Source organism: Lepidochelys kempii, chromosome 5, assembly GCF_965140285.1.
Source record: "Lepidochelys kempii isolate rLepKem1 chromosome 5, rLepKem1.hap1, whole genome shotgun sequence".
Lineage (NCBI taxonomy): Eukaryota > Metazoa > Chordata > Testudines > Cheloniidae > Lepidochelys > Lepidochelys kempii.
This window is the reverse complement of record NC_136384.1, coordinates 106,823,704-106,851,620: the sequence shown is the minus strand read 5'-3', so window position 1 is coordinate 106,851,620 and position 27,917 is coordinate 106,823,704. Positions and strand designations below refer to the sequence as shown.

General features: G+C 40.6%; 1 long non-coding RNA gene across 2 annotated transcripts in view; it reads left to right on the top strand.

The window, feature by feature from the left end:
- LOC144930539 (uncharacterized) overlaps positions 1-27,917 on the top strand; it is an 803,962-nt gene that overhangs the window by 449,616 nt on the left and 326,429 nt on the right. For both annotated transcript variants that reach the window (XR_013635747.1, XR_013635746.1), the window contains exon 4: positions 2,426-2,498. This is a non-coding gene — a long non-coding RNA (uncharacterized LOC144930539). The remainder of the gene's footprint in view (positions 1-2,425; positions 2,499-27,917) is intronic.

Genomic DNA, 27,917 nt, shown 5'->3' with positions numbered 1-27,917 from the left:
AGTGGAAAATGTACACATCACTGAGGATGGAAGGGGGAAACAAAGCTGGGTAATATTGTGCAGATCTCATGAGACCTTTGCCCTTAGTCTCAGTTTATTTTTTAGACTCTGTTTATTTTACATCACTTGCTGAGATAACTTTCAAAACATACAGTGGTGCTTGCATAAGAGGGTTGCTTCTCTGAGACAATTACATAAATATAAGCCTACTTTGATGCTACATATAAAGTTCTTCATTACACTAGTGATGTAGGCCCATTGTGGGATCCTTACAGAGATGTCTTTCCTGTGCAGCGATTTGTGTTTTTAGGTATGAGGGCATGATTTGACCTGGAGTATTAAATAATGTTAGGAGTAGAGGTAAGCTCTATGGGCCAAATTCTGGTTCAGTGACAAAGGTGCAGTTCCCATTGACTTCACTGCAACTGTCTCTGTGGAACCAAGAATTTGTCCTCATAAATTTAGACTGTAGCTCATTTAGTAACAGTTTGTTTGAAAAGTACAATGCCAAAAAAGAAAAACAAAAAGGTAACCATTGAGAATGTCTACCAATTATAAATATCACAGAGGGTGGTTCTGTGTTGTGCTGTAACGTGGTAAAAACAGAACTGTAAGTATCCAGAGTAGGGTGACCAGATGTCCCAATTTTATAGGGACAGTCCCAATATTTGGGGCTTTTTCTTATATAGGTGCCAATTAACCCCCACCCCATCCCGATTTTTCACACATGCTCTCTGGTCACCCTGATCCAGAGTATAGAGGCTTCTAAATCCAAAGCCGAAAGTTCACTTTCCAGGGATTGTCATTTCACATTAGTATCATTCTCTGAAATTTTCACCTTGTCCTCAAAAATGTCAGATATTGATGATAATAATTATCATCTTATTGAGCATGATACTTCAACCTCACCTGCCAGTTGCTTGCAGCTTGTTGGCATTTTTCAGCAAGCAGGTTTAAACTTTTGGTAGGCACTGGGAAGAGGAAAAAAAAAACCCTAAATGCTATGGAAAATGCAAGTTAATAAGATTTGTAACATACCTTTTTCATGTAGGGAAATAATTATACTTTAATTTAAAGAAAAGATATACCTTAAAAGAAATGGGTAAATGCTAGAGGATTTACATCGTGGAAGATATTGAATTCAACAAACTATTGTAGATTATTGTTTATTTCTTAAAGCACACATTTGGGGGTCATGAACTGCAAAGAAATGGAAAATGAAGGTTAAATTTTCCAACTCTGTAAAATAGTAAAAAATAGAAAAATAGCTCTTTTTCAGCAGTTACCCATTTTAGGAGAAAAGAGAATGTGTGATAGATCATCATTTTCAAGGATACACATAAATAATTAAAATAATTTAGCATTGGCTGACAGCTGACATACGGAATGAATGCTTGCCAGAAGGGTCATCAGAGCAATTTATGCCACAAAAACAGATGTAGGAGGTTGTAAATGGAAGGAACTGGGAGATTAAGAAGTTAGATTATAAAGCAATATTTATGAGTGATAAAAAAACTATTATTTTTCCCAAGCTACAAATAATATGCAATCAGTGTTGTGGGAAATGGAACTAGAAGATCATTAAATTCATCTTGAAATAAATTATAAAGATATGCACAAAGAAAAGTAAAGGTGCTTTTTAATTGCACCTCCTTTGTACTTGTATTTTCAGTTGTATACTGGAGAGCCAGATTCTTCACTGACAGTGTATCCCAAGTTCTAATCGACTTCAATGAGTTTGGCATGTGCAAAGAATGTAGTCTTAGACCCATATATAGTTTGAGCATACTGCTAAAGCACTGTTTTTTTCTGTCAATGTGGAAAAGATTAAATAACTGAGATAAAATACATCCCTGTAGGGTGGTGATTGACATTGGGTATGGGTAAGTGGGGTTGACGGATGTTAGCTTTATTAGTAGCAAGGCTACAATCCAGTTTTCACAAACCATTAAGATAATTTACCAGGCTGATTAACATCATGTCTGTGTAAGAACTGTGAGCATTGGTAATAACTCATGGGTATTTAACAAGCTAATGATTTACCTCTGGTTCTGATATCAGTGGGGTTTTTTTTTTGTTTTGTTTTGTTTTGTTTTCATTTTAAAAACAACAGTCCATTGAAACAACATTTGTTTTTAGTAGAATAGCATGTCGGGAAGAAGATTATAAATGGGTATTGTAGTTAATTACACAATTCATGTAGCATGAATGTTTTCATCAGAGAATGTCTTATGAATCATATCATTTAGTATATCTGACCTTTATTTGATACTTTATGTACTATACTCTTGTATGAATTCCACTTTATTATGCTGTTATGCAGCGGTGTTAATTTGTAGATGCTGTCCACCTACTATTTGTCTTTTTCTTGGAATCAAGATTTGCTGTTGTGAATGTAAAAATTTTATATATATATATCTTACAGGGAAAACTTGAGGTGTCTCACACTTTTAATCCTCCAGTCAGTGATTGTCTTGGGAGCATATTGTGGTAAACTGGTAAGTTTGTATTGATTTGCTTATTACCTTATTCAAATGAAATGTCATTTTGTGATATGGCTTTTAAAATAGGTGGTTTTTTAACTGCATATTTGACACTTGTGCGACTGTTGCTGGTCTGTGTCTAGTTTTGATGCCCACAATTCAGAAAGGATGTTTAAAAATGGGAGATGGTTCAGAGAGGAGTACTGAGAATGATTAAAGGACTAGAAAACCTGCCTTATGGTGATAGACTCAAAGAGCTCAATCTATACAGATTAACAAAGAGAAGATTAAGGAGGAGCATGGAGAATAAATATCTACATAGGGAACAAACACTGGACTTTTCAATCTAGCAGAGGAAGGTATAACATGATGCAGTGGCTGGAAGTTGCAGCTAGACAAATTCAAACTGGAAATAAAGCCTACATTTTTGACAATGAGGGTAATTAAAACAATTTACCAAGGGTCCTGGTGGATTCTTAATTGCTGACAATTTTTAAATCAAGATGGCATGTTTTTCTAAAAGATCTGCTCTAGGAATTATTTTTGGGAAAGTTCTTATGGCCTGTGTTATGCAGGAGGTCAGACTAGATGAGCACAATGGTCCCTTCTGGCTTTGGAATCTATTAAATAATCCTCTGCAGTGTTGTGGACTCAGCATTATCTGTTCCAGAAGTTTCAGGGATGTGCTTGCATTGCTCAGCAGAAGAGCTGGTTGCAATGTATTATTATTATTTATTTCCAAATTTTAACAAAACACTTTGCCAAAAATGTCCAGTATTTCCTTCCCCCAGCGTCTTTAATTTACCAGCTCTGCTCAACAGCTATCTCGCTGGTTACAGGAGAAGTCTGAGGGGTAGCTGCATCCTGTTCAATCAATGCTTGGCTGACAGATGGTTTCTACACAGCTGAGATGAGTAAGGGAGTTAAGTTAGGAGGAAGTACTGAGGTTCCACAGGGGATCTGGCAAATCCCTTCCTCCCAATAATAAAGTCATTGTCTAAGGATCTTTTTTCAGAAAAGAAATACTTTGTTTTAATAAAAATATTTTTGCTGAATTTGACCTTCAGCTGGGAGAACAAGAGTGGTATTCACATATTCCTCAACTCTCAGAACAATTCTGAGAAATGCTACTGTCCAATGGATAGATCACTGCCCAGTGGGTGGATGCATCAGGAGCCTTGGTTTCTATTCCTTTCTCTGCTATTGATTCACTGTATAACCTCAGGCAAGTAATTTAACTGCTCTGTGCTTCCTCTTCATTCATCCTAGTGAGAAGATACATATTGACTGTTCTTTTTGCAATAAAGTGGAAGTCACAGTAGCACTGGAGTCCAGGAACTCATGAATGCTAACCATGACAAGCTATATCATTGTTACTAAATCATTTACCTTTTCTGGGCCTCAGTTATTACATCTGTAAAATCAGGATGATAATATAATATACTCTCATTTATCCAAACTTCCTTGTTTGAAACAAGATTATGTCCTGCCCAACCCTCTGAAGATTTCCTTTGAGCTCATTCAGTGTTCCCCATGACATTCATGCAGTTGAAGTTGTATGGTACTCTGCTACTTTAAATGTGTGTTGCAAAGATTAATGAGCTAATTCTAGCAAAGCCCCTGCAAAATAGAGGTCCCATTCATGCAGAATACTCCATTCAAACAGCACTAAAAGAAGTAAGTGAGAATTTGATGCATTAAGGGCTTGTGGAGTCACGCTCAAAATACTATGCAACTGCTTGTTGTTACTTTCATTACAGTATTTACTTAAATATACTTGATCAGTAAAAATGTATGTTGGTGGTATAGCTGGGACCACTGGCCACTCTCGTGTGATATCCTACTTTCAGCTCTGGTCAGTTCTTCAAGCAATGTAAGGAAAGCTTTTAAGCAGATATAGTCTTTCATTTATAAAAGCACCACACATTTCAGAGCCCGCTCGTGGTGGCAACATGCAGCTTTCTGGGCCCTCATTGCTGTGTGAAGAGGGACCCTTTGAACTATCCTGCCACCTACCATACCTTTGAATAACAATATCAGCTACTCCACACAGTCAGTGTCTGATATTTTAGAGGAAGATGAAAACAGTCCTGTCAGTTGTGCAAACTGTGCCTGGAGGAACAATTTCTTCCTGATCCTTGCAGGTGAATAACAGCTTAATTTGTGCCCTAAATCGTGTGATTTGATCACTCATAGAATTATTTTAGCTAGCATATTTGCAAATTTTATTAAAAGTAATAAAATTATCTAGTCCATGTTGTGCTGTTCTTAGTATAAATGTACTCCCAGTGGTTCCATTCAGTAGTATGTTTTGTCCAAGACAAATAAGAATGATCCTAGAACCAAATGCATACCCTTAAGCAGAATTATCTACATCTCCAGTTTTTCAAACAAACTTCTATATTGCAGTATTTAGCCAGTGATTTTAAAGAAAATTAAGTAAATAAATATGAGATAAATATGCAAACTTATATTTTATATAAAAAAGAAATCTTAGCCCTGTGTTTGTTTGTTTTTTTGCTCTGAGTAATAATTTCCTCTGCATGTTGAAGATCTTATTACTCAAGTTTAGGCTATGGGATTATGAGAAAATGCCTCTAATCATGTGTCCTAAACATTCAAAAATAAAATTATTTGGAGCAATCATTGGAGATTAAAAGCCTGGGAGGCAGGGAGAAACAAATTAACATGAATAAATTATGTGCTTAGATGCTTTTTTTTTTTTAACCTAAACCTACCTAGGTATTGCCTATTATATGCTGTATGCTATATGCCATGCTAAATCATTCTAAACTTTCACAGTTTCTTTTGGAGATGGTTTCAGTGCTGTATCAAGTGTCACGTATTTCACCAAATTTTAGCTTGACAAATTAAGTGCTAAAGAGGATGATTCTAGGAGTGAAACAATTTCTCCAATTTATGAAAACTTTATAAATCAGCTAATTTTACCTAACTGAAAATCTATTAAAAATATAACCAGGTTACAGCTTCTGCTCTACAATATCAGAAGGACAATAGATGACTCTGAATTAAAGTAAAAAAATAATGCATCTTTGTTAGCCTGGAAGTGCTATTTCAGTCTTTGAGATGTATTGGGGTTCCAGCGTCTTTGTTCTTTAAAGGAGTAACAAAAAGGCCATGTCTACATGAGCACTTACTGTGCAGCAAACTCCAGCATGCTGTGCGTTGTGTCCGTGTGGACGTTCTTTATGTGCACTAAAAGTTGCCTTTGGCACATTGAGTACTATGTCAGAGTGCACTAGGAAACTTTTAGTGTGCATCAGCAGGGTCTACACAGTCACTTAGTGCATAGCATCCTGGAATGCTGTAGATTTACACCCTCTCTTTGCCACACAGTAAGTACTCATGTAGACATGCTCTCAGAGTAAATGTTGTTGCCATTTAAGTCAATGGCAAAACTCCCATTAACTTCAGTGGGGCCAAGATTTCATCCTTAGACTTTTATGAATGGAGAAATTTCTGCCTAGCTCTCAGTGGCACTTTCTTAAGTTACACCAACAGAAGGAACTTTGCAGGAAACTGGGTCAATGCTGTTCGTGAAAGACAACTGCTGTATTTGTAGCTGATGAAAAAAGGCAGAATTAATGGAGTGGGAAGGGAAAGAAGCCAGAATATTATACTTCTTTTGATCATAGAAAGGAAAAAAAAACAGAACAATAATGATAGCTTCACTATCAAACTTTTTAATATACTGTGGTCATATTCTGAATATGAGTGGAAAATAAAAACATTAAAATTGTTAACACTAACTGTCAGCTAGATGTCTTTAGGATTTAGGAAAAAGGATTTGGAGGCTATAACTTCTGTATCATTAGTTTGAATCCAGGGCAGGTTGTTTGAGATTGAAAATTATTTAAGTCTCACAGTAATTTGGTGGTCTATATGAAATCTGCTGGTAGACTGACTCCAAATGCGACAGACCAATGACCATGTGATGAAACCAGCACAACTTATTATACTAGATTGCATCTTCTTTCAGTCTCATCAGACAGATCAAAAATCAAATTGGCCATGTACAAACTGCACCTCATACCTAGTTATGTTCCCTTTGGTTCAAAGATGGTGGAGCAGCTTGTGGAAATCTGAACTGATATTTCTTTTTTTGGTTAGACAGAGAACTTCATTCTCTAGGGTTTGTCAGTTTAGAACCTTTTGCCAGTACTAAATTCACTTTTTAAAACAACCTATTGTCTAATCAAGGTAAACATTTAAGAAGGAGAAACAACTCATATTAAATCTATACTATCCGAAAAATGTCCTTAGAAGAATGTTAGAATGGCTTAACTCAGGCAGTCACCTCTCTTGAAGCAGCAGTGATTAGGAAATCAGTCTTAATGGAAATACAGAAGAGCTTGCGATAGCACAGAATTATTGCTAATGAATATGTTTTCTCGTCCAAAACTGGAGGGGTTTTAAGTAATTTAGCTCTTTTGGAGATCTGACATCATGTGGACAAACACCCAAAACAAGCAAGGAAATCTTGTTAGACCAAAGTCAGGCATTTTTGAAACACAATAATCAAAAATGTCTGTTACCCCTATCTTAATAATTAAAAATTGCAAGTGCTCTTGGCTACCACACAAGAAAGTAAAGTTACATTAGAATTTTACACAAACATTGTCACAAGTTACCAGTTATGTGACATACGGACAATGTGAACATTTAGTTTGTGACGAGGTAGTGTGTAAAATCTGCCACACACTAAGTGTCCCTGCAGATCCTGCTGTCATGCATTTGTGGTAAGGATAAAGTGAAAACTGCCAAAAGCCAAGCAGAATTGGACCTTGCAAAGGGAATTAAAACCAATAGTAAAAGGTTATATAGATGTGTAAATAAAAAGAAAACAAGGAAAGAAGAAGTGGAAAAAATTCATAGGCAGGAGTTGTAGACCAAGCTGGATGAGCAAGCATCTCAGAGAGGTGATTAAGAAAAAGCAGAAAGCATACAGGGAGTGGAAGATGGGAGAGATCAGCAAGGAAAGCTACCTTATTGAGGTCAGAACATGTAGGGATGAAGTGAGAAAGGCCAAAAGTCAAGTAGAGTTGAACCTTTTAAGGGAATTAAACCAATAGTAAAAGGTTCTATAGCCATATAACTAAGAAGAAACAAAGAAAGAAGAAGTGGGGCCACTAAACACTGAGGATGGAGTGGAGGTTAAGGATAATCTAGGCATGGCCCAATATCTAAACAAATACTTTACCTCAGTCTTTAATAAGGCTAAAGAGGATCTTAGGGATAATGGTAGCATGACAAATGGGAATGAGGATTTGGAGGTAGATATTACCATATCTGAGGTAGAAGCGAAACTCAAACAGCTTAATGGGACTAAATCGGGGGGCCCAGATAATCTTCATCCAAGAATATTAAAGGAATTGGCACCTGAAATTGCAAGCCCATTAGCAAAAATTTTTAATGAATCTGTAAACTCAGGAGCTGTACCGTATGATTGGAGAATTGCTAACATAGTTCCTATTTTTAAGAAAGGGAAAAAACTACAGGCCTGTTAGTTTGACATCTGTAGTATGCAAGGTCTTGAAAAATTTTTTGAAGGAGACAGTAGTTAAGGACATTGAAGTCAATGGTAAATGGGACAAAATACAACATGGTTTTACAAAAGGCAGATCGTGCCAAACCAACCTGATCTCCTTCTTTGAGAAAGTTACCGATTTTTTAAACAAAGGAAACACAGTGGATCTAATTTACCTCGATTTCAGTAAGGCGTTTGATACCATGCCACATGGGGAATTATTAGTTAAATTGGAAAAGTTGGGAATCAATATGAACATTAAAAGGTGGATAAGGAATTGGTTAAAGGGGAGACTACAACGGATCACACTGAAAGGTGAACTGTCAGGCTGGAGGGAGGTTACCAGTGGAGTTCCTCAGGGGTCAGTTTTGGGACCAATCTTATTTAATCTTTTTATTACTGACCTCGGCACAAAAAGTGGGTGTGTGCTAATAAAGTTCGCGGATGATACAAAGCTGGTAGGTATTTCCAATTTAGAGAAGGACCGGGATGTCATACAGGAGGATCTGGATGACCTTGTAAACTGGAGTAATACTAATAGGATGAAATTTAATAGTGAGAAGTGTAAGGTTATGCATTTAGGGATTAATAACAAGAATTTTAGTTATAAACTGGGGGTGCATCAATTAGAAGTAACGGAGGAGGAGAAGGACCGTGGAGTATTGGTTGAGCATAGGATGACTATGAGCCGCCAACGTGATATGGCTGTGAAAAAAGCTAACGAAGTCTTGGGATGCATCAGGAGAGGTATTTCCAGTAGGGATAAGGAGGTTTTAGTACAGTTATACAAGGCACTGGTGAGACCTCACCTGGAATACTGTGTGCAGTTCTGGTCTCCCATGTTTAAGAAGGATGAATTCAAACTGGAACAGGTACAGAGAAGGGTTACTAGGATGATCCGAGCAATGGAAAACTTGTCTTATAAAAGGAGACTCCAGGAGCTTGGCTTGTTTAGCCTAACTAAAAGACGGTTGAGGGGAGATATGATTGCTCTCTATAAATATATCAGAGGGATAAATACTGGAGAGGGAGAGGGATTATTTAAGCTCAGTACCAATTAGAAACAAGAACAAATGGATATAAACTGGCCACCAGGAAGTTTAGACTTGAAATTCGATGAAGGTTTCTAACCATCAAAGGAGTGAAGTTTTGGAATAGCCATCCAAGGGAAGCAGTGGAGGCAAAAGATCTGTCTGGCTTTAAGATTAAACTCAATAAGTTTATGGAGGAGATGGTATGATGGGATAACACGATTTTGGTAATTAATTGATCTTTAAATATTCATGGTAAATAGGCCTAATGGCCTGTGATGGGATGTTAGATGGGGTGGGATCTGAGTTACCCAGGAAAGAACTTTCAGTAGTATCTGGCTGGCGAATCTTGCCCACATGCTCAGGGTTTAGCTGATTGCCATATTTAGGGTTGGGAAGGAATTTTCCTCCAGGGCAGATTGGAAGAGGCTCTGGAGGTTTTTCGCTTTCCTCTGTAGCATGGGGCATGGGTCACTTGCTGGAGGATTCTCTGCTCCTTGAAGTCTGTAAACCACAATTTGAGGACTTCAATAGCTCAGACATAGGTGAGGTTTTTCGCAGGAGTGGGTGGGTGAGATTCTGAGGCCTGCGTTGTGCAGGAGGTCAGACTAGATGATCATAATTGTCCCTTCTGACCTTAGTATCTATGACCGCTAAACATTGAGGATGAGGTGGAGATTAAAGATCATGTGGGCATGGCCCAACACCTAAACAAATACTTTGCCTCCATTTTAATGAGGCTAATGAAGGGCTTTGGGAAGTGCAAGGTGGCAAATGAGGTAGAAATTACCACATCTGAGGTGGAATTTAAACTCAAACTGCTTAATGGGACTAAATCAGGATGCCCGGATAATCTCCATCCAAGAATATTAAAGGAACTACCACATGAAATTGCAAGCCCAATAGGAATTAATGAATCCGTAAACTCGGGGGTCGTTCTCTATGACTGGAGAATTGCGAATATATTACCTATTTTTAAGGCAGGAAAAAGTGGTCTGGGAAACTACAGGCCTGCTAGTTTGACCTCAATTGTATGCAAGGTCTTGGAACAAATTTTGAAAGAGAAAGTAGTTAAGGACATAGAGGTTAACAGTAATTGGCATAAAATACAACATGGTTTTACAAAAGGTAAGATTGTGACGGACAACCTGATCTCCTTCTTTGAGAAGATAACTGATGTTTTAGACAAAAGAAATGCAGTAGATCTAATCTAACTTGATTTCAGCAAGGCATTTGTTACAATTCCACATGGGAAATTATTAAGTAAACTGAAGAAGATGGAGATGGATATGAGAACTGAAAGGTGGATAAGGAACTGGTTCAAGGGGAGACTACAACCAGTCATACTGAAAGGTGAGCTGTCAGGCTGGAGGGAGTTTACTATTGCAGTCCCTCAGGGATTGGTCTTGGGACCAAATTTATTTAATATTTTTATTACTTACCTTGGCATAAAATGCGAGACTGTGTCATCTGCAAACTTTATTTGCACAAAGTTGGGAGGTATTGCCAATACTGAGGAGGACCAAAATATCATACAAGAAGAGCTGGATGATCTTGTAAACTGGAGTAATAGAAATGGGATGAAATTTAATAGTGCAAAGTGTAAGGTCATGCATTTAGGGATTAACGATAAAAAAATTTCATATCAGCTGAGGATGTATCAATTGGAAGTGATAGAGGAGGAAAAAGACCTGGCTGTAGTGATTGATTACAGGCTGAGTATGAGCTGCCTTTGCGATGCGGCAGTGAAAAAGGCGAATACAATCCTAGGATGCATCAGGTGAGGTATTTCCATTAGAGATAGGGAAGTGTTATTACCATTATACAAGGCACTGGTGAGACGTCATCTGGAATCCTATGTACAATTCTGGTCTCCCATGTTTAAGAAAGATGAATTCAAACTGTACCAGGTGCAGAGAAGGGCTACTGGGATGTTCTGAGGAATGGAAAATCTACCTTATGAGAGGAGACTCAAAGAGCTTGTCTTGTTTAGCCTATGCAAATGAAGGCTGATATGATATATGATCGCTGTCTATAATTATACCAGAGGGATAAATACCAGGAAAGGAGAGAGGTTATTTAACACAAAAACAGACGGGTCATCTGGAAGTTTAGGTTTAAAATTAAGTGAAGGTTTTTAACCATCGGAGGAGTGAGATTCTGGAATAACCTTCCAAGGGGTGTAGTGGGGGGAAAAAATCTAACTGGTTTCAAGACTGAGCTTGATAAATTTATGGAGAGAATGGTATGATGAGGTTACATACAATGGCATGTGGTCCATCTGTAACTGCTAGCAGCAAATATCTCCAACGGTCAGTGACGGGACACTATATGGAGAGGGCTCTGAATTACTACAGAGAATTCATTCCCAGGTGTCTGGCTGGGGAGTCTTGCCCACATGCTCAGGGTCTAACTGATCACCATATTGGGGTTGAGAAGGAATTTTCTCCTGGGTCAGATTGGCAGAGACCCTGGGTGGAGGGTGCCTTCCTCTGCACTAAGGGGAACATGTTACTTGCAGGTTTAAACTCGTGTAAACTCTGAAACTTGAAGTCTTTAAATCATTATTTGAGGACTTCAGTAACTCAGTCAGAAGTTACGGGTCTATTATAGGAGGTTCTGTGGCCTGCAATGAGCAGGGCGTCAGACTAGATGACCATGTTGGTCCCTTCTGACCTTAAAATCTATGAGTCTGTGATTCAGAAATGTGACTTTTTTTTTTTTTTTTTTACAGTCTGAAGCAATGAAAATCTTACTCCCCATTCATTGCGTACACTTACCCTTCATGGTCACGTACTCTCTGTCAACTTCTCAAAATACATACACAAATAAATAACGTATATAGGCTTATCAACCTTTAAAAATATTTTTCCATAAATGTAAAGGAGTCATAAATGTTTGGCTTTTGAATATGAGGTCTTCAACCTGAAAAGGCTGTGAAATGCCAATCTAGTCCAATCTCCATTCCTGCCATTTTGGATTTATTCTTTACAGTACATTTTCTACATATCATCCAGCCTAATTTTCAGTCTTTTCAGTGATGATACCCTCTCGTATCTCTTGAGAGAGAGCGTTACAGAGTATAGCAAAACCACCGCTTCATTCAGAGACTGTAACTACAATGATGAGTAATTTTTTTTGTTCCGCTTCCAAGCCTCCAGAGCCAGGTAAGTCCTTACAGAAAGTATTCTCCTCTATCAGGACTATTATTCTGTAAGACCACTGAAATAGTTTCCTGTTGCTGGCTCAAGTGAATAAGACCAGATAGAAAAAGATTTCTGCTTGTATTGGATTTACCAGTCCAAGCCTCTTGAGGAGCATTTTATTATTGCAACCAACATGCTTGGCAATTTGCTTGCTGGCCTATCAGTAATTGGAAACTGCAGCTGAAATTGATTATAGATATTTTTGTGGCCACCTGAAACAAACTGCCTTTTTTTTGAGATGTTGCAATGTAATATTCCTTCATGCCTTTTTCATACTGTACTGGTGAGAGAATGATCTCTTCATTTGCTAATGAAACTACAGCTTCTCTGTATTGAGGGCACATTCACTGTAGCTTCCTGAAGCAAGGACAGTCTCACTAAAATATCACTGAGATAAGCATGTGCACTATAGGTTAACTCAGTGGTTCTCAAACTGGGGCCACCACCTGTTCAGGGAAAGCCCCTGTGGGCCGGGCCGGTTCGTTTATCTGCCGCATTCGCAGGTTCGGCCGATCGCAGCTCCCACTGGCCGTGGTTCGCCGCTCAAACCAATGGGGGCTGCAGGAAGGGCGGCCAGCACATCCCTAGGCCTGTGCTGCTTCCTGCAGCCCCTATTGGCCTGGAGCAGCAAACCGCGGCCGGTGGGAGTCGCGATCGGACGAACCTGTGGACGCGGCAGGTAAACAAATCGGTCCGGCCCGCCAGGGGCTTTCCCTGAACAAGCGGCAGCCCTAGTTTGAGAACCACTGGGTTGAATACTTTCTTGTATACCCTTTGCTATCACAAATATAAAAATATCTTTGTGAAATAGATCTTAAGTACAGGTTAGGCTAAATATAGCATTTATGGATGACAATATCCTCTACAGTGCAAGTGTGACTTCTGGTGACCTATTTTCTTGTACACACACCCACACATCCGGGATGAGCAAAGACTTGTGTGAATTTTCCTGAGTGTTATGGATCAGTTGATGTAATGTAGAATATTTAATAATGGTCATTGCAAAGGTTTTTACTGACTTTCTAGAGTCAATATTGTTTTGAGACCATTCCGGTTTATAAATGGAAAATATTAAATTATTCCCAGAGAACCTCTCTGCAGTTGGATCATGACAAGATATTTTGTATGTAGAGCTGGTCAAAAAATTTCTGATTGAATGGTTTTCTATTGCAAAATGCTGATTTGACAAAGTCAAGACATTTAATGGAAATATATTGATTTCATTTTTAATAAAAAAATCAACAGAAATTATTTGACTTCTTCATTTTGACAAGGTTGAAGCTCTTTGTTTTGACTTTATCATTTTAACTTTTGTGTTAAATATTAATTTATCTTATATATGTATGTGTATATATATATATATATATATATATATATATATATATAGATAGATATATAGATATATATAGATATATGTATGTAAAATCTATGAATATTTATATTATTCCTTATAAAATCCGTTTTTGTTTTTTTTGTAGGTGGTAGGGATGAACTAGTAGATGTTATGTGGGATTGGTAATGGAATACAGATCTTTCCAGATCTAGGCAATTTTATAAAGTCCTTTCTAGTTTATTAGTGACTGAAAGGAGTTTTAATGTTACTGAATGTTGCACAGTTGAACTATGTCCTAGTAAAGAGGGGGTTTTCTAATAAATTGGGCCTGATGAATTGCCCTGTTATCTGAATGTGCATCCTATCTTTTCCAGCATGGAAAAAAGTGAGGATTAGCTGCTTCTGAACAGTTGATCTTTTCTTCCCATAAACCATGTAGCATCCTCTGACGGGTACTGAATCCATTCATGGGGAAAGACAGTGGAGATAGGTTGGGTTGGCAGCTTTGAGGAAAGAGTAGAAAGTCACCCTTCTCACGTCTCACAGAGGATCTGCTTGGTGACCCATTATTTAAACTTATACATTTTCATGGCATCCTTTACATTTTGTATTTTACTTCTATAGTAAATGTATCAATAATAAGCCTATATAATTTATTTGTGGGGGCTTTGTTGTTTGTGTGTGTGTGTGTGTGTGAGAGAGAGAGAGAGGGAGAGAGGTGGACAGAGAATACCTGACCTTGGAGAGTAAAACTGTGCAGAAAGTGTGGAAGTGAGATTTTCTTTGTTTAAGACTGTAACAAAATTTTAACACCTCATTATGCCCCTGATTGAGTTTAGTGATCCCTCACCCCTGTGGGTTGCAACCCATCTGTTGAACAACTCTGGGCTAAGGATTCCTTGTCAAGATCCTGAGAGCCAGAGATGGTTGCATATGGCCCCAGAGTTTGGCAGTTTCTTCTTCACTTTCTTCTGCATGGATGATCTTGCTCTGGTCAGATCCTGGGAGATCACTGGCTTCCTCGAGGCCAAATATCACTGAGTATTCACTTGGAGGGATTGTTTAAAAGAATTGTATGTTCTGTTTTAAAAAGTACAAAAGTAAATGATGAAAAACTATTAAAACTGCTTTCAACATTAATATATTCGCTGAAGCTCTATTTTACAACTTTAAAGTGCTAAAGTTTGAATGAGATATAGAGAGTTGAAATTTTATAATGCATACTGCTTTGTATTATTTGTTTGTAGTGGTCTATTAGAGAGACTGTAATAAATTTGGTGAACTGTTTCTGTTTATAGTTCACTTGACAAATGTCCAGGCAAGTTTATATATTAATTATTCTTTCATTTAGGAATTGGTGACATTATTAGAGTGTGGCAATCAGAGTATCATCATAATTGGGTCATGTGACAATGGTAATCACATAATGTCACTTTCTTCTGACACTGGACAAGGAACTTTATTCTAATATGGAGAACTATTATATCTACAAGTCTCTCTCTCACACACACACAGAGCTGTAAAGTTGTCTGCTTAGTACTTCCCCAAAGCCTGGCATTCATTCTGAAGACTTAAGGAGACTACTTACATATCCTCGCACTGGACCCAGACCCTATGTGGAATTCACATTGATTTGAATAACGCACATGCAAAGTTGATGCAGGATCAGGCCCACTGACTCTGAAGATGGAATTTTTTATTTTCATTGGTGGCTTTCATTTTGAAGTTTGATACATTATTATACACCCAGTCATTGTGATGTTAAGTCAAGGTACTATAGAAATAGTGTAATTCTTGTTGTGTTCTAAAGCAGTGTGGGATTTCTCAAAGGCATAATAAATCCTAAAGCACCAATCAACCTAATTAGAAGCAAATAATGTAATGCTGGTGCTACTCTATATCAATGAATTATAAGAAATGAAAAACAGTGGCAAAAGAACAACTCTGTGTTGTTCAGTGTCTGTTCCTGTAGTTGAAATACTAGTTTTAAAGTACAAAGCTTTGATTTTTGCTTTATCTTTATAATAAATCAGTTTAATGAGTTTTCTCATGGATAAATGAAAATAATTTGTATATCTCATCTTTTGGGTGCATACATTAAGAGCTGTCTTCAGCTTTGCTTATCCCATATGTCCAAGGTTTCTCCTAATTTAAATGACTTACATTATGCAGCTGAGTCAGTTAAAGTATATAAAACTGATACTCTAGAGCATGGGTAGTGAATATAATAGGCCAGGGAGGATAAGCCTCCCAAAACCCAGTCTGTGGCCCCACCCATGCTCTTCCCCGAGGCCCCGCCCTCCCTCTGTCTCTCCCCAAAAACTGACAGGAGGTTAGCTCAGGGTGGCTGCCTGGAACTTGGGGCTCAGGCAGGCCAGCCAGCCAGCAGCCTGGGACTCCGGCCGGCCAATGTTTGGTCTGGCCAGAGGCCTGGGGGCTGGGCTGGCTCGGGCTGCCAGATAGTTTGTTTACATTTCACAGACTCCAGAGTAGTGGTGGGCAACCTGCGGCCTGCACGCGGCCCATCAGGGTAATCCACTGGTGGGCTGCCAGATAGTTTGTTCACATTTGCACGGCTGCCTGCAGCTCCCAGTGGCTGTGGTGACCAGCATGTCCCTGCAGCCTGTGCCGTGAAAATGTGAACAAACTATCTGGCAGCCCACCAATGGATTACCCTGATGGGCTGCGTGCAGGCCGCAGGTTGCCCACCACTGCTCTGGAGTCTGTGAAGTGTAGGTAGATGTATGAGAAGAGCTACAACTTGCCCTAAATAACAAATAATTTGTATTTTTGTCTTTGAAAGTAAGCACCATAAATGTGTTAGAAGTGCAGTGTTAGAACTGACTCTGAGCAGCTTTAAACAGCATAATCAGATCATAGAACTCACACAGGCTACCTGTGTCATTGAACCTTAACACCCTGAGCCTGATTCTCCTCTCTCTCTGTGTAAAGCAGAAGCAGTTCTACTAAAATAAATGGGAATCTGGTCCTGTGAATATCCATGTGCAATTAAATAATCCTAGTACTCAGTGTTAAAGATAATATTCTGACTTTAACTGTGGCCACCAAATGGAAGTTCTTACTCAGGCAACACCTCCATTCAAGTAAATGGAATTTTTTATGTGGCAGTTAAAGAATGCAGAATCAGGTTTCACGTAAGATACTTATTCCATTGTAGCTCTATGAAACAACTGAGATTACAGTATTCATTATCAACCCATTACACATTATCAACTGTGTAACAGTTTTCAAAATCTTTTTCTGGGGTGGATGAAGACTGGAAGTAAGAAGAGAAAGTGTTAGAAAACTGACCCGTTAACCCAAGGCAGTGATGATGATGATTCAAGTCAAACCACTATATATTGTTATATATTTCTGCTGTGCCTATTTTATTTAAAATGTAAATCATGACACATGCCCTTCCACACAGTAGAATATGTCTTCACCTAAATCCCTCTGTTTAATATGGCAGCATGTCATATCTCAGAAAAAATATCTTCTGAATAATTCTGGAAAGATGAAGTGAAAATCAAGGTATATGAATAGTTGTGAAAAATATTCATAGTGAATTAAAATGGCAATTTCAGTAAATGGCTTCTGCAAACATTGGGCATGATTCTCATGTACAGTTCAGTTACTGTGCATCTCTCTGGCAGCACAAAGGAGCTGGAGAGGATCGATCCAGCACTTACATTCTCGGGATTCCCCCTGGATTGGGGGAAATCCCCAGAAGCTGTAGAGCCACTGTAGCAGCTCTATACCCCCTACCTTTCCAGGGCAACGCATACGGGGCATTCCTGGAAGAAAGGGGCTTCTCTGTGTACACAGCTACCATTCATATTGGCATAGGAGATCGGAAATGCAATTAACATTCAACAGAACAATGAAACTAACTAGACACAATAGGCTGTCAAAAGCACAAAGCAAACTAAAAATATGGATCATTTAAATCTTTCTTTTAATAGTCTTTATTGTGTTCCTTACTGCAAAATCAATGGGTATGATGTTTTCAGATGGGAATTTGATTTTCAAATTGATAGTGTCCTTTTAACCTATGTTTGCTGAAGACTATTATTGGATCATGGTTGTTTTCACATTTGTTGAAGGTTTCCTGTTCTGTCTGGTATTTTTATCAGATCAATTATTCAGTCTCCTGCTGAAATTTTCTTCTCTCATGTATGTTCATATCTGTAACCTAACTAAATGATATACTTTTTTGAGCAGTATTGCTTTCTGTCTTAACCAGCCAGGCAGAGTTTTAACATTCATTCTAAAAGAAACAGAACTAAATATCAATAATAATCCCTTATATGAATATTATACCTATCTTGAATGATCCCAAAGCACTTTACAAGTTATTGCAGGGCTCAGAGTCCAGAGGCTACTATCTGAAGTTATCATCTAGACAGGAACCCCTGTATCTGCTCTGCCTCTTGGTAAGAGGAAAGAGAGAAATTTGTGATGATCTCTCTCGGCGGAACAAATCTGAGATTAGTTTTGCTAAATCACTTAGTCGATGAAAACTGAACTTGCTCAGAAGTGATTTTAATTGTTCTATGTATCTTCGTCATTGTTGCTGTTTGGTCTGCTTCATCTAAATGCGTAAGAAACGTATGTTGAGCAACAACACAGGACCACAATTTATATTGTGTGCTTTGGAGTCAAGTAAATTCCACAATTAATTCCCTGATCCTGCAGTGTTTTGCACATGGAGGTAAGATGACCAGCTGTCCCGATTTTATAGGGACAGTCCCGATATTTGGGGCTTTGTCTTATATAGAATCCTATTACCTCCCACCCTCTGTTCCGATTTTTCACACTTGCTGTCTCGTCACCCTACTTGGAGGGGACCTCTGCATCCATGTAGAACCTAATAGATTGAACTGGAGCTCTGAGCAGGTGCAAGGGATTGCTTATGAGAAATCCACTATACAAGTCTCATCTCTCACTTGGTCACGGAGCTCCAGAAAGGGAAACAATAGTGTATAATTTGTTCACTACTCCACAATATATGGTATAGAAGAGGAAAGATATGCACTTCTCCTACCACTTCTTTACTAAATGACAAATGTGTGTTAAGTTCAATCAGTTGTTTGTGTCTTTCTGACAGAACAATGACTAATATGAGTAAGAACGAATTCTGCATGCACGTGTTGACTTTCTGTTACTATAGATGACTGTTCTACTCCCACTGTTTCCTGACTGTTTGCATATTTAGCTAAAGTAATAATTATAAAATGTAAGTCATCAGCTCTTAACACATATATCTTTGTTGCTGACAAATTCAATTAAAGGTATTGCTAGCTAAACCAATCAAATTACACGTTTCTTAGAAAGGTCAACTCTGAATTATTGTTTTCCATAATAATTTCCCAAGCCATTAAGTCTGTAAAATCCATTTGACACTGAAACCCATAAAAGTAAATTATAAGGTACAAAGTGCTCTGATTGTGGGCATTCTAAAGCATAAAGCTCAGCCTGTCCCCCACAAAATGACTCGTGCTAACGTTGTCCACGTTGTAGCATAGCGAGAGTTAGGGTTCAGGCAGCATGGGCATTATAAATTTCTCTTTCTAGGAAGCTATAGTTCAACCCCAGAAATGTTAACTCAAGGCTGAAAGTTGCTATCATATCTACATTTAACAATTGAAATACCCTTGCCCTAAGAATGAAGTAGTGTGAATTCATGGTAAATTCCATAATTTTCTAATCCACCCAACTGAATTAAATTTTCAATTACTCTGTGCTTGAGGGCAGCTTCCTATTAGGGGAAATGGGCCTGGGTCCTGCCAAAATGTCACAGCTATCAGCTACGCTTTAAACACTCCGGGGACAACTTGGGTCCATGCTCCAATGCCCGTGGCAATTGCAGCAGGGTATAGAGTTCATATAGGAGCTGCAATTGGCCAGGAAAGACTTCTCCAGATGTAGGAGCAGTGTAATCTGATGGAAGTGGCCACTTACAGTCCCACTCACAAGATCTGGCATAATGAATAACTGGGCAGCCCATAGAGAACCCAGGAGAGGCTGCTGGAAGTTAGAACAGCCTTCAGGTACCAAACAACATTGAAACTTAAACCATTAGTTTTGACATGGTAGTGCCTCAGCAGCTTCACTGAGTATCCCTACACAGGTGTCATAAATATAAAGGGAAGGGTAAACCCCTTTGAAATCCCTCCTGGCCAGGGGAAAGCTCCTCTCACCTGTAAAGGGTTAAGAAGCTAAAGGTAACCTCGCTGGCACCTGACCAAAATGATCAATGAGGAGACAAGATACTTTCAAAAGCTGGGAGGAGGGAGAGAAACAAAGGGTCTGTGTCTGTCTGTAGTCGTCTTGGCCAGGGACAGAACAGGAATGGAGTCTTAGAACTTTTAGTAAGTAATCTAGCTAGGTATGTGTTAGATTATGGTTTCTTTAAATGGCTGAGAAAAGAATTGTGCTGAATAGAATAACTATTTCTGACTGTGTATCTTTTTTGTAACTTAAGGTTTTGCCTAGAGGGGTTCTCTATGTTTTTGAATCTAATTACCCTGTAAGATATCTACCATCCTGATTTTACAGGGGGGATTTCTTTATTTCTATTTACTTCTATTTTTTATTAAAAGTCTTCTTGTAAAACACTGAATGCTTTTTCATTGTTCTCAGATCCAAGGGTTTGGGTCTGTGGTCACCTATGCAAATTGGTGAGGCTTTTTATCCAACATTTCCCAGGAAAGGGGGGGTGCAAGTGTTGGGAGGATTGTTCATTGTTCTTAAGATCCAAGGGTCTGGATCTGTAGTCGCCTAAGCAAGTTGGTGAGGCTTTTTACCAAACCTTGTCCAGGAAGTGGGGTGCAAGGTTTTGGGAAGTATTTTGGGGGGAAGGACGCGTCCAAACAGCTCTTCTCCAGTAACCAGTATTAGTTTGGTGGTGGTAGCGGCCATTCCAAGGATAACGGGGGTAATATTTTGTACCTTGGGGAAGTTTTGACCTAAGCTGGTAAAGATAAGCTTAGGAGGTTTTTCATGCAGGTCCCCACATCTGTACCCTAGAGTTCAGAGTGGGGGAGGAACCTTGACATGGTGGCACAGTGGTGGGATTAACCTGAAATCATTTTGAGATCCAGTTGAGATTTTTTGAACTAGAAATACAGATTTTAAAAAGGAATTTTTAGAAAGTCCAGAAGCAGCTTTGAAACTGAAAGCAGCTTGGTTTCTCTCTGCTTTGTGGCCAAGCAGAGACAAAAGGGGATTATCTTGTGAATTGCAGGTTTTCTTTGCTTGGAGGCAGGGTACTTAACTCCTGCAGGGAAATTCACAGTCTTCCAACCCAGAGGTTTTTTTCTTTCTTTTCTTCCTAAAAGTAAATAGGGGGTGTGTGCTCTACCCATTTGCCTGGAGACAAAAGTGGCAGGGTTTTTTTTAGGATTTTGATTTTTTTTTTTTTTTGTTTTACAAGGAGCACAGGTTTGAAAAGAATTTTTTTTTCTTCTTTGGGCTGGGTAAGCAGGTTTCCAAGTAGTTGGAGGTTTTTTGCTTTAATTTGGGCCCAGAGCAGAGACAAGGGAATTGTCTTTTTCTGTAGGCTGACAATCACTATCAGAGAATAGGTATTCTATTCCAGCACAGCAAAATTTTACAGCCAAGTTTTGTTTGTTTATTTCTAAACCTCGGGTGTAAAGTTAGTTAAAAACAGAGAGGTTAGAATGGCCAAATCCTCAGCTCGACTACAGCTGGAATTAGCCAAATTTCAGGCTGAGGAAAAACAAAGGGAACATGAAAGACAGATAGAACTCATGCAGCTGAAGAAGGAACAAGAAAGGGAGGCAGAACAACACCAAGAGGCTGCCCACAAGAGGGAAAAAGAGAGGAAGCATGTGGAGGAGGAGAAGGAAAAAGAGAGGAAGCATGTGGAGGAGATGGAGAGGATAAAGGCCCAGCAGAATATACCAACAAACCCTAGCAATCCTTCTCCAGGTACCACTTCCCATCCCAGAAAGTTCCCCACCTACAAGGCAGGTGATGATACTGAGGCCTTCTTAGAAAACTTCGAAAGGGCCTGCCTTGGGTACAACATCTCTACTGACCAATACATGGTAGAGCTGAGGCCGCAGCTCAGTGGACCCTTAGCTGAGGTGGCAGCTGAAATGCCTAAAGAACACATGAACAAGTATGAACTGTTTAAATCCAAGGCGAGAGTCAGAATGGGGATAACACCCGAGCAGTCTCGTCGGAGGTTCAGAGCCCTAAGGTGGAAACCAGACATGTCATTTACCCGACATGCCTACCACATTGTAAAACATTGGGATGCCTGGATATCAGGAGCAAGTGTTGAATCTCCAGTAAATTTGCCCTTCCTAATGCAAATGGAACAATTCTTAGAGGGTGTTCCTGAGGAAATAGAAAGATACATCCTAGATGGGAAACCCAAAACTGTAATTGAGGCAGGAGAGATTGGAGCCAGATGGGTGGAGGTGGCAGAGAAGAAGAAAACTGGTCGCAGTTGGAGCGGAGACCAGAAGGGACCACCCCAGACCACACCCTATTACCGGGGGCCGCCCAAAGCCCCACCTACCTCCCAAAGAACCCTCCAGACCCCTTATCGTCCCACCACCCCGTTCTCCAGCAACCCTCTTTGCCCCAGTGACCCGTCAGCTGGACGATGTTTTAAGTGTAACGAGCTGGGGCATGTAAAGGCCAACTGCCCCAAGAACCCCAACAGATTACAGTTCATTGCACCGGAATCACACCAGAGGTCCACAGGCCCAGATACCTCCCAGATACCCTTCGAGCGGAGGGAAACTGTGAGTGTGGGTGGGAAGAAGGTCACCGCGTGGAGGGACACCGGAGCACAAGTGTCAGCTATCCATGCTTCCTTAGTGGACCCCAATTTAATCAACCCAGAGATCCAAGTGACGATTCAACCCTTCAAGTCCAACTCTTTCAATTTGCCTACAGCCAAGTTGCCTGTCCAGTACAAGGGCTGGTCAGGAATGTGGACTTTTGCAGTCTATGATGATTATCCCATCCCCATGCTGTTGGGGGAAGACTTGGCCAATCATGTGAAGCAGGCCAAGAGGGTGGGAATGGTCACCCGCAACCAGGCTAAACAAGCCGTGAGGCCTAGCTCTGTTCCGGAAACTTCTATCAGGACCCAGTCAGAGGTGATGGACCTGGACCCCAGGCCAATGTCTGCAACAGCAGTAGTGGATCCAGTCCCAGAGACCCAGAAGGAACCAGTCCCAGAACCGGAACCAGCCGAACAACCAACACCAGACCCCGTGTCAGCACTGAATCCAGTACTTGCAACCTCAACACCAGAGGGCCCCACCGAACCTGAACTGGCAGCAGCCGATAACCCTACACAAGAGGCTCAGCCGGAGCCTGAATCCCAACATAGTACACCAGCGGAGAGCGGTTCACAGTCAACAGAAACAGCTCCATCCCCTATATCGCTTCCAGAGGGACCAAGCCTAGGTCCACAATCCCATGAGGAACTGATGTCTCCAGCATCAAGGGAACAGTTCCAGACCGAACAGGAAGCAGATGAAAGCCTCCAGAGAGCTTGGACGGCGGCACGGAGCAACCCACCGCCTCTCAGCTCTTCTAATCGATCCAGGTTTGTTGTAGAAAGAGGACTTTTATACAAGGAAACTCTTTCTGGGGGACACCAGGAAGACTGGCATCCTCAGAGACAGTTGGTAGTTCCAACTAAATACCGGGCCAAGCTCTTGAGCTTAGCCCATGATCACCCTAGTGGCCATGCTGGGGTGAACAGGACCAAAGACCGTTTGGGGGGGTCATTCCACTGGGAGGGAATGGGCAAGGATGTTTCTACCTATGTCCAGTCTTGTGAGGTGTGCCAAAGAGTGGGAAAACCCCAAGACCAGGTCAAAGCTCCTCTCCAGCCACTCCCCATCATTGAAGTTCCATTTCAGCGAGTAGCTGTGGATATTCTGGGTCCTTTTCCGAAAAAGACACCCAGAGGAAAGCAGTACATACTGACTTTCATGGATTTTGCCACCCGATGGCCGGAAGCAGTAGCTCTAAGCAACACCAGGGCTAAAAGTGTGGGCCAGGCACTAGCAGACATTTTTGCCAGGGTAGGTTGGCCCTCCGACATCCTCACAGATGCAGGGACTAATTTCCTGGCAGGAACTATGAAAAACCTTTGGGAAGCTCATGGGGTAAATCACTTGGTTGCCACTCCTTACCATCATCAAACAAATGGCATGGTGGAGAAGTTTAATGGAACTTTGGGGGCCATGATACGTAAATTCGTAAATGAGCACTCCAATGATTGGGACCTAGTATTGCAGCAGTTGCTCTTTGCCTACAGAGCTGTACCACATCCCAGTTTAGGGTTTTCCCCATTTGAACTTGTATATGGCCGTGAGGTTAAGGGGCCATTGCAGTTGGTGAAGCAGCAATGGGAGGGATTTACACCTTCTCCAGGAACTAACATTCTGGACTTTGTAACCAACCTACAAACCACCCTCCGAACCTCTTTAGCCCTTGCTAGAGAAAACTTACAGGATGCTCAAAAAGAGCAAAAAGCCTGGTATGATAAACATGCCAGAGAGCGTTCCTTCAAAGTAGGAGACCAGGTCATGGTCTTAAAGGCGCTCCAGGCCCATAAAATGGAAGCATCGTGGGAAGGGCCATTCGTGGTCCAGGAGCGCCTGGGAGCTGTTAATTATCTCATAGCATTCCCCACCTCCAACCGAAAGCCTAAGGTGTATCATATTAATTCTCTAAAGCCCTTTTATTCCAGAGAATTAAAGGTTTGTCAGTTTACAGCCCAGGGAGGAGACGACGCTGAGTGGCCTGAAGGTGTCTACTACGAAGGGAAATGTGCTGGTGGTGTGGAAGAGGTGAACCTCTCCATGACCCTTGGGCGTATGCAGCGACAGCAGATCCAGGAGCTGTGCACTAGCTACGCGCCAACGTTCTCAGCCACCCCAGGACTGACTGAACGGGCATACCACTCCATTGACACAGGTAATGCTCACCCAATTAGGGTCCAACCTTACCGGGTGTCTCCTCAAGCTAAAACTGCTATAGAACGGGAGATCCAGGATATGTTACAGATGGGTGTAATCCGCCCCTCTGAAAGTGCATGGGCATCTCCAGTGGTTCTAGTTCCCAAACCAGATGGGGAAATACGTTTTTGCGTGGACTACCGTAAGCTAAATGCTGTAACTCGCCCAGACAACTATCCCATGCCACGCACAGATGAACTATTAGAGAAACTGGGAAGGGCCCAGTTCATCTCTACCTTGGACTTAACCAAGGGGTACTGGCAGGTACCGCTAGATGAATCTGCCAAGGAAAGGTCAGCCTTCATCACACATCTCGGGCTGTATGAATTTAATGTACTCCCTTTCGGGCTGCGAAATGCACCCGCCACTTTCCAAAGACTTGTAGATGGTCTCCTAGCGGGATTAGGAGAATATGCAGTCGCCTACCTTGACGATGTGGCCATATTTTCGGATTCCTGGGCAGACCACCTGGAACATCTACAAAAAGTCCTTGAGCGCATAAGGGAGGCAGGACTAACTGTTAAGGCTAAGAAGTGTCAAATAGGCCTAAACAGAGTGACTTACCTTGGACACCAGGTGGGTCAAGGAACTATCAGCCCCCTACAGGCCAAAGTGGATGCTATCCAAAAGTGGCCTGTCCCAAAGTCAAAGAAACAGGTTCAATCCTTCTTAGGCTTGGCCGGTTATTACAGACGATTTGTACCGCACTACAGCCAAATCGCTGCCCCACTGACAGACCTAACCAAAAAGAAACAGCCAAATGCTGTTCAGTGGACCGGAAAGTGTCAGAAGGCCTTTAACAAGCTTAAAGCGACACTCATGTCTGACCCTGTACTAAGGGCCCCAGACTTTGACAAACCGTTCCTAGTAACCACAGATGCATCCGAGCGTGGTGTGGGAGCAGTTTTAATGGAGAAAGGACCTGATCAAGAATTCCACCCTGTAGTGTTTCTCAGCAAAAAACTGTCTGAGAGGGAAAGCAACTGGTCAGTCACTGAAAAAGAATGTTATGCCATTGTCTACGCTCTGGAAAAGCTACGCCCATATGTTTGGGGACGGCGTTTCCACCTGCAAACCGACCATGCTGCACTAAAGTGGCTTCACACCGTCAAAGAAACTAACAAAAAACTTCTTCGGTGGAGTTTAGCTCTCCAAGATTTTGATTTCGACATCCAACACATCTCAGGAGCTTCTAACAAAGTGGCTGATGCACTCTCCCGTGAAAGTTTCCCAGAATCAACTGGTTAAAATCGTCCTTGAGATGTGGAAAATATTGTTAGTCTTTATGTACTTGGTAGTATATTTAGAGATGCATGTGTCTTATTAACTCTGTTTTCCTAGAGCTCCAGGAAGAAATCCCAGCCAGTGTTTCACCCTAGCTGAGATTTGGGGGGCGTGTCATAAATATAAAGGGAAGGGTAAACCCCTTTGAAATCCCTCCTGGCCAGGGGAAAGCTCCTCTCACCTGTAAAGGGTTAAGAAGCTAAAGGTAACCTCGCTGGCACCTGACCAAAATGACCAATGAGGAGACAAGATACTTTCAAAAGCTGGGAGGAGGGAGAGAAACAAAGGGTCTGTGTCTGTCTGTAGTCGTCTTGGCCAGGGACAGAACAGGAATGGAGTCTTAGAACTTTTAGTAAGTAATCTAGCTAGGTATGTGTTAGATTATGATTTCTTTAAATGGCTGAGAAAAGAATTGTGCTGAATAGAATAACTATTTCTGTCTGTGTATCTTTTTTGTAACTTAAGGTTTTGCCTAGAGGGGTTCTCTATGTTTTTGAATCTAATTACCCTGTAAGATATCTACCATCCTGATTTTACAGGGGGGATTTCTTTATTTCTATTTACTTCTATTTTTTATTAAAAGTCTTCTTGTAAAACACTGAATGCTTTTTCATTGTTCTCAGATCCAAGGGTTTGGGTCTGTGGTCACCTATGCAAATTGGTGAGGCTTTTTATCCAACATTTCCCAGGAAAGGGGGGGTGCAAGTGTTGGGAGGATTGTTCATTGTTCTTAAGATCCAAGGGTCTGGATCTGTAGTCGCCTAAGCAAGTTGGTGAGGCTTTTTACCAAACCTTGTCCAGGAAGTGGGGTGCAAGGTTTTGGGAAGTATTTTGGGGGGAAGGACGCGTCCAAACAGCTCTTCTCCAGTAACCAGTATTAGTTTGGTGGTGGTAGCGGCCATTCCAAGGATAACGGGGGTAATATTTTGTACCTTGGGGAAGTTTTGACCTAAGCTGGTAAAGATAAGCTTAGGAGGTTTTTCATGCAGGTCCCCACATCTGTACCCTAGAGTTCAGAGTGGGGGAGGAACCTTGACAACAGGTAACACCGTATCATTGTTGTATTCTGCCTTGCCATGTTTTTACTTTTTGTCACATCCCATGTCTGAAAGAGCTGCAGATAGGCCTGTCAGCAGAGAGGGAGAATGTTTTGATTTCCTTACCCAGCAATTTCTGATGAACTTGGATGATTTGGGGATTTTGTTTTACATGAAATACTATTATAAAGCAATTACATTTTCAATATACTCAATGTCTTCCTGGCTTTTGTATTTTTATTAAATCATCTGGTATATGATTATTCCAGAGCAGGTATATTAGCTGCTCTATCACTCTGCCCAAAACTAGCTTACAGTAGATAATCGGGGCTCAAGTTCTACTGGTGATAAAAAAAAAAAAAGCCTATTAAAATAAACAGTGACGTATTTATTGTTGAAGTCTCCTGAAAGGAAGGGTGGACATGCACAAATCTCTTCCAAGGGACATTCATTGTTTCGCTTACTGCTGTCCAGTTCTTTGAGGTACAAAAAAGTCTGTTGTTCCTTTCATTATGTGTTTACCCTACCTTTTTAAAATGTATCCTTTACCTGCTTTCAAATTGGATATCGGCTAGAGAATTTCAAGTTCCGAACACAGAGCAAACTAGAGGGTGCATTTGAACTGCAAAAATAAAATAAAGTGGAGCAACATTACAACCTGGCTTCAAGCAAATAACTCTAAAAAGGAATGTTTTTACAGCTTTAACTTGTATCCTGAGTAGCTGTATTTGATGTTGCTTCCTATTTACTTAGGATAGTGTCCTCTTTTACTTGCTGCTCTGCTAGGCTCTTAACAGTAGGTCAGAGCTCAGTTCAGTGTGCATTTTCCTATTAATTCCTGAGCATTCTTCTTGCATCTGAAAGTATTTATAGTTGCAAGTAAGTTTTTACTTTTCAAGTTGCTTTCTCTTAGAGCTACTGGTTCTTCTTCTCATGCAAAGTTGGAAACACATTCATGCTGGGGTGAAGAAAGT